Source organism: Tasmannia lanceolata, unplaced genomic scaffold (genome assembly GCF_043159265.1).
Source record: "Tasmannia lanceolata isolate RefF3 unplaced genomic scaffold, GAP_Taslan_0.1 ptg000542l, whole genome shotgun sequence".
Taxonomy (NCBI): Eukaryota; Viridiplantae; Streptophyta; class Magnoliopsida; order Canellales; family Winteraceae; genus Tasmannia; species Tasmannia lanceolata.
The window spans coordinates 19,347-26,682 of record NW_027519214.1 but is presented as its reverse complement, the minus strand read 5'-3'; the positions used below and the strand labels follow the sequence as shown (position 1 = coordinate 26,682).

The 7,336-nt window shown below is 35.8% G+C and overlaps 2 non-coding genes across 2 annotated transcripts; both read left to right on the top strand.

Annotated features, from left to right (window-relative positions):
* The first annotated feature begins 880 nt into the window (after positions 1-880).
* Positions 881-954, top strand: TRNAP-UGG (transfer RNA proline (anticodon UGG)). Its single transcript has one exon. It is a non-coding gene; the product is annotated as a tRNA-Pro (tRNA).
* Positions 955-1,119: 165 nt separating this feature from the next.
* TRNAW-CCA (transfer RNA tryptophan (anticodon CCA)) lies at positions 1,120-1,193 on the top strand. The gene has a single exon. It is a non-coding gene; the product is annotated as a tRNA-Trp (tRNA).
* The last annotated feature ends 6,143 nt before the right edge of the window (positions 1,194-7,336 follow it).

Genomic DNA, 7,336 nt, shown 5'->3' with positions numbered 1-7,336 from the left:
TTTTCGATCTGAATCGAAGAATACGAAAAGAAGGAAAAATAAATAGAAGTTGCTAACTGATAACTCGAAATCCAATTATGAAAGATTTCGCTGCAATCAATAGAGTAATAATAAGTAATACAATTATTTCTAACTATCCATTATTTCTAATCCCAGTCAGTATTTCATTTACTATCTTGTATGCTCTTGAACAGCCTGTCCTAGACCCACATTTCTATTTCTGTTCTCCCTCTATTAATTCTATGCTGAGCCCGAGTTTCGCTGAGGTTTAATCCACTTTTCTTTCTCTTTCCTTCCTAAACAACTTAAAAAAAAAATTCAAAAGGGTGGATTAGTCACAGAGAATTTGTTGTATCTCTAATCTTCTTCACCCCTTCCCATGTCAATAACTAGAATGAAAAAAAGGGGAATGTCAACGCATCTGGGAATAAACGATTGATCTCTATCAATAGACCTGCTAAAGACCCGAACCATAGCGTAGTTAGCACAGGTGCCACGGAGAGATATGTTTTTATATCTCGCATTGAAAATCCTCCTTCTTTATTGGAATACATATATGATCAGATGTATCTGTAGCTAAAGATCACTTGTATTTGTACACGAAATCCCTAATCCCGAACTAAAATGAAAATGAATATGTACAATAATCCGGTGGATTAGATCTACTTGTCCCTAAAACAGAAAAAGATGACCCTTTCTTACTGAGCATTACCGATAAATATTCATTTTTTTATACGTTAGGTTTCATATGTATATAATTCTTTGATTATATGAAATCAAAAAGAAGAAATGGCAAGAGAAATTGTCTCTAGATATTAGGAAATAACGATGTGGAAAACAAGACAAGGATTCCCTACAATGAAACTGTACAACAATTGAAAGGGATGTAGCGCAGCTTGGTAGCGCGTTTGTTTTGGGTACAAAATGTCACGGGTTCAAATCCTGTCATCCCTACCTATTACTTCTCCTATGGGCAGTAACGAGGGATCAGTTGAGATCGATTCAAATTGGACTGGACTGGACATAATTTTGCATTTTATGATACTACATGCATGCAAGGTGTATTGGGGGTACAAAAAGAATCCCTTTCTTTACAGTTGTATCTCCTGTCATAAGAAAGCGCTCTTAGTTCAGTTCGGTAGAACGTGGGTCTCCAAAACCCGATGTCGTAGGTTCAAATCCTACAGAGCGTGATTCTGTTTTTGTAATGTTGAATCACAATAAAATAACTTTACTAACTTGAACTGCAACCTGAATTTGACCTCCTGCAGCTTAAGAAGGAGGTCAATCAAAAAAGAGATGTTACTCAATCAAAGGTCCAACTGATCTCCGCGTCTGTATTGTAAATATGCAGTTACGAATAATCCGGCCAAAGTAATAGGAATTAGACCTAAGACGATTCCAAATAGAAAAACTTCAATCATTTCAATTTGTTGGAAAGGGTAAAAATAGAGGTAATATCTATCCCTAAATATTACTCCGAATCACCCATGAATCTCAATGATCAAGAATTGGTAATTAACGCGGGAAGGAACTATCGAATACCTGAAATCTCACAGAACTATTTATTTTGATGAATTATTCATTCAATTAATTTCAAATAAGTCGTATCTTGCTCAGACCAATCAATAGAGCTGGGGTTATAGTTGAAGCAGCTAGTAGAAAACCGAAATAACTAGTTATAGTGGGCATGAAGGAGCTAAATGAGATACGTTCTTTTTTTTTTACATATGTTTATAAAGCACTTACCTAAGTTTCAATTTTTGCGAGATGTGATGATCAGAAAAAATACCAATTGACAGAATCAGTTCCAATTGAAAGTTCTTGATTCATCAGTCATTATAGACGGCACTGACAAAGATAGAGTAGCAGAGGTAGAAAAAAAAAAAAAGATTGATTTATCATCTGTGACATCTACCAATGTCGGGATTTCAAATCAACAGATTCATTGAGCAACTCGTGAGTAAAGTAATAGTCAGAAGAACTGTGTCGTGTAACTTCATTCAAAAATGAAATTATCTTTGAATAACTATAGAATAAAAGAATTGGATTTCAAAAGAATTTCCATTTTGACCATTTATTTCTTTTCTTTTTCAATTTATCAATTCCTATTATCCTTTTAGGTTCCACAGTCTGTCTTTCCATATCATGGAGTTCCATCCTTGTAGCTAGGTCAAGAAGGAACCTTTGGATCTAATCCAGTAATGGTTGCATCACGAATATTGATTGTTCAAACTATTTATTGTTTCTTCTCTTTCTTTCATCGAATACTATCTACTACTGTAGAACCAACCAATTACTTGAAATGAAAGGATTAGAAAAAAAGAAAAATATCTTTTCTACAACCATGAGAGGGGATTTCTATATTTTGCATCTAATTGAATTGTGTGGAATATGATAATCTCGTTCATTAATTATTAGAACTAGAACCCGTTGACTCAAACTTTACTAAGAACTTCAGTTTCTAGTCCAAAGCCAATACTTGAAACCCTATACTACAGAAATTTGATCAATTTTTGATTGAATGACACGCGGTTCCGCATAGACAAGTAACAAGAAAGGAAAAGGGGAATTATGTACCATTTCTTTTCGATACTGATTGAAACTGCGTTGCTGTGTCAGAGGAAGGATAGCTATACTGATTCGGTATACTCTAAATACACCTTCGGTACAATATTGACGATCTCACAAAGATGAAATATCAGTAGTTTTCCATTTACTGATCCCATCTTTCAAGGAATCGATCCCCCTTTGACTGTACAAGAATATGTGGAGCTCAGCATGTCTGGAAGCACGGGAGAACGTTCTTTTGCTGATATTATCACCAGTATTCGATACTGGGTTATTCATAGTATTACTATACCTTCCCTATTCATTGCGGGTTGGTTATTCGTCAGCACGGGTTTAGCTTATGATGTGTTTGGAAGCCCTCGGCCAAACGAGTATTTCACAGAGAGCCGACAGGGGATTCCATTAATAACTGGCCGTTTTGACCCTTTGGAACAACTCGATGAATTTAGTAGATCCTTTTAGGAGGCCTCAATGACCATAGATCGAACCTATCCAATTTTTACAGTGCGCTGGTTGGCCGTTCACGGACTGGCTGTACCTACCGTTTCTTTTTTGGGGTCAATATCAGCAATGCAGTTCATCCAACGATAAACCTAATCTGAATTATAGAGCTACGACACAATCAAACCCGAACGAACAAAATGTTGAATTGAATCGTACCAGCCTCTACTGGGGGTTATTACTCATTTTTGTACTTGCTGTTTTATTTTCCAATTATTTCTTCAATTGAGAGAAAGAAAGAGAATAGTAGGAATTCTCTTATCCCATTCGGAAGGATATCATCCTCATAATTATCCATGACTGTTTATGTCTCTAGCATGACCACTTGATGAAATGTGGAGGGAAGCGGGGTAAATGGCCGATACTACTGGAAGGATTCCTCTTTGGCTGATAGGTACTGTAACTGGTATTCCTGTGATTGGTTCAATAGGTATTTTCTTTTACGGTTCATACTCCGGATTGGGCTCATCCCTATAGTGATCGGATGAGAACCGGATTGTGGACATGAAAAAGTAAGAACTCAACAGGACCTTACCCCTCGAATCAGACAAAACAAAGAGGGGTAAGGTCCTGTTGAGTTCTTACTCTTCCAGCGAGACTTTGATCCATTTCATAACATAAAGGTTGGAAATTCATTCAGTCAACATAAGAAGAATATTTGATTCGTAGAAATGACAAAACGGATCCTTTGCTTCGATCCGATGTTTAAAACCACCCCATTCCTTTGTTTCTAATGATGTTTTTGAAGAATTTAATCCCTTGATTGTCATAGTATCTGTTCCTCTATAGTATGGACGGACTCTTCCGAAGCAAGAAGAAAGAAGGAATCAATCGATTTTATGGATGACACAATATGGATTTCTACAGATGAGACATTCTTCAAATCAATTCCAATTAGTATGGAAATGAACCTTACTCCATAAATAAAATTTCAAGCAAAAGACACTTAATTTAATGCCCGAGTGTGGTGAAAAAAAAAAAGTGAAAATCTTGGATTTTTGCACATATCCAAATCCTTATTGATTATCTCATCACAGCGAAAATTTGCTTTTTTTTTTTTTATAAGTTCATTGAAGAAGTTCTATTTGCTCAATGAGTGATTCCCCCCGCCCCCCCCTTTTTTTTTGTTTGTCCACTACTGCTTATGAATCTAAAGAAAGAGGTTATAATAGTCCTGGAAAAGAAAATCGTAATCTTTAACGAACAGGATCAAGAATCATTATTATTTCCACACAGGAAAAGGGTGAAAAATTCCTTTTCTTGTGTGGAAGATTAGTAAGACGAGCAATCCCTCCTAGAATCATTTGTTACTTTCATTTATTCCTTGCCATTTATTTTCTTCCTTGCCTATTATCTAATAGAATTCGATTCTATTAGGTACAATAGAATCAAAAACTATTGATGCATTACATGGCATTTATAATCTGGGATTAAGAGGCCTGGCATAGTCACACCACTCCAATTTTTTTTTTGAAAAAAAAAAAAATGTCAAGTAGCCTTCTTCAGAATATACATATTATTACTAGGAACGGGGCACAAACAATTCCTGACATCTCGCCGAAAAACAGTATAAAGAAAAAAGCTTTTCATTATTTTTTTGATCATACATAATTGCATCGATCAACAATAGTTCGTCTCTTTTTACCAATTTGATGGATCCATGTATCTAGAAATTCATTTCGGACAATTGAACCTTCTCAAACTGTTTCTTTTTAAGAACCAAAAAGATTTGTGCCAGAATAACAGATACCAAAAAGAACAACAACCCTTGGACACGTAATGGATCTTGAAGTACTATTTCTGCATCTCCCTGACCAAATCCACCCACATTAGGATTACTCGTTAATGGTTGATCAAGCTTGATAGATTCACCCTCTGAAACAAGAAGTTCCGGTCCTGGAGGTATAATATCAATTACTTGGTGTCCATCCGATGCATCAGCTATGGTTATTTCATACCCCCCTTTTTCTTTACGTACTATTCTGCTTACTATACCCGCTCCTGTAGCATTATAGACTGTATTGTTACTCTTACCCCCATCGGGATAAATCTGGCCCCTTCCCCTGTTCCCACCTACGTATATAGGATATTTTAAGAAGTTAACGTCTTTCTTAGTAGCAGGGTCCGGAGAAAGAATGGGAAAGACGATTTCACTATATTTCTGACCAGGAACAGGACCTATCACAAGAATATTTTTTTTAGTGGGGCGATAACTCTGAAAAGACAGAGTGCCTATCTTTTCTTTCATCTCGGGAGAAATACGATCGGGGGGAGCTAATTCGAATCCATCGGGTAAAATAAGAACAGCCCCCACATTCAAAGACCCCTTTTTACCATTAGCAAGAACTTGTTTCAGTTGCATATCATAAGGGATTCTAACAACTGCTTCAAATACAGTATCAGGAAGCACAGCTTGTGGAACCTCAATATCCACGGGTTTATTAGCTAAATGGCAATTGGCACATACAATACGCCCAGTTGCTTCTCGTGGATTTTCATAACCCTGCTGCGCAAAAATAGGATATGCATTTGAAATAGATGTCCTAGTTATTACATATATCATGATCGATACGGAAATGAATCGAGTCATTTGTTCCTTTACCCAAGAAAAGGTATTTCTATTTTGCATGGTCCAATCATTGATCCCGGAAATTTCTACAATAAATTAGGTAGGTAGCTAATATAGTTAGTATAGTATAGTTCCCTATCCACGATTCTGATATTGTACTGGAATAATTGTACTGGAATATAGGAGGAATCGAATTCCCTGGACGGGTAAAAGTATAAAGAGTGGGATTATTTGATTGATATCAGCGGATCAAATGAGTTCTTCATTCATTCATTGAATGATAAATGACTACAAGTGAAGGAGATACACGATTTAAATAATGGAAGATCCAATATTTCAAAATTGTATCTAGAATGACTGGAAAGGTAGAAACAAGACCAGATATAATTTGATCGTTATGGGAAAATCCAAAATCTTTGTAGATCGAGCCAATCATTAGTTCCCAACCATAAGGCGAGTGGAATCCGATACATAAATCAGTTAATAAAAGAATAGAAAAAGCTTTTATTGTGTCACTTAAGTTATAGAGGAATTCCTGAACCCAAGAATTCAAAATGAGAAGTTCTTCATTACCCAGAATAGAATAACCGCTTAGAATAGCGAAACAGATTATATTTGCCGAGAAATCCAAAATGATATGGATATGATCTTCATTGTGCATTTTGATCAATTGTATCGTTTCTTTGTGGATTCCTATACGAAACTTTTGTATCTGTGTCTCCTGGTAGTCCTTTATCATTTCGTCCAACAGGAATAGTTCTTCTAATTCTATGAATCTTTCTAGAACGTTATTTTCTTGAATATCATTCAAAAAAGTTTCGGATTGCCTGGTATTCCACCAATGAGTAACCCAAGGTTCCAGACTTTTATTAAATGAGAGAGAGATCCACCAGGGCAAAAAGACTATAGATGCAAGATATGGGAGGGGAGTCAATGCTTTTTTCTTTTTTGGCACTTTTTTTTTTTCATTGTTTAGTCCTTGGATCTGGAAAGAATATAGAAATAGAATCAAATAAAAATGAAATGAAAAAATAAGGGCCCATTTCAAATGAAAGAAATAATCAAATATTGTTTCCAGATATCCCATGGTCAAATTCGAACCAATTGCATCTTCATTTGTTCCTTTCGATGAATGCAACCACTTGAAGTAATGAATATTATTCGGATTTTGAGACAAAAAAACTCCCCCTCGATCAATCAATTATTTCGAAATGTTTGGCTGGCTACCCACAGCCCAGGAATAATTGAAGGGATATTTTTGAAGAATATTGATGATGAAATCCGAAAGGAGTGGCAAAAGGAGAGAGAAATTGGATGGTTATGAAAGATCCAATCGTTTGGCCATCAAGGAGCAAAAGAGAGGATAAGATAAAAAGAAAGATCGATTGACAAATGACAAAAGGGAGATAATTTATGAGAGATGATCCATCTGTATCTAACGTATCAATTCAAAATATTGGGCCTAAAAAGATGAATTCTGTACTGTATTCCGAAATGTTCTGATATGTGTGATGAATACATACTTATTGGACTTCTTACTAATATGAAAGAATTGAGTTGAGTTCCATATGCATAAAAATAGTTTTGGTGGACAAAACTTGCTTCTTATTATGGTTGTTCCATATATGCCTGCTTGCTTGCTTTATTCTATAGGCCACAGTACAGCGGCATTACCAACAGAACGGGTGAAATAGA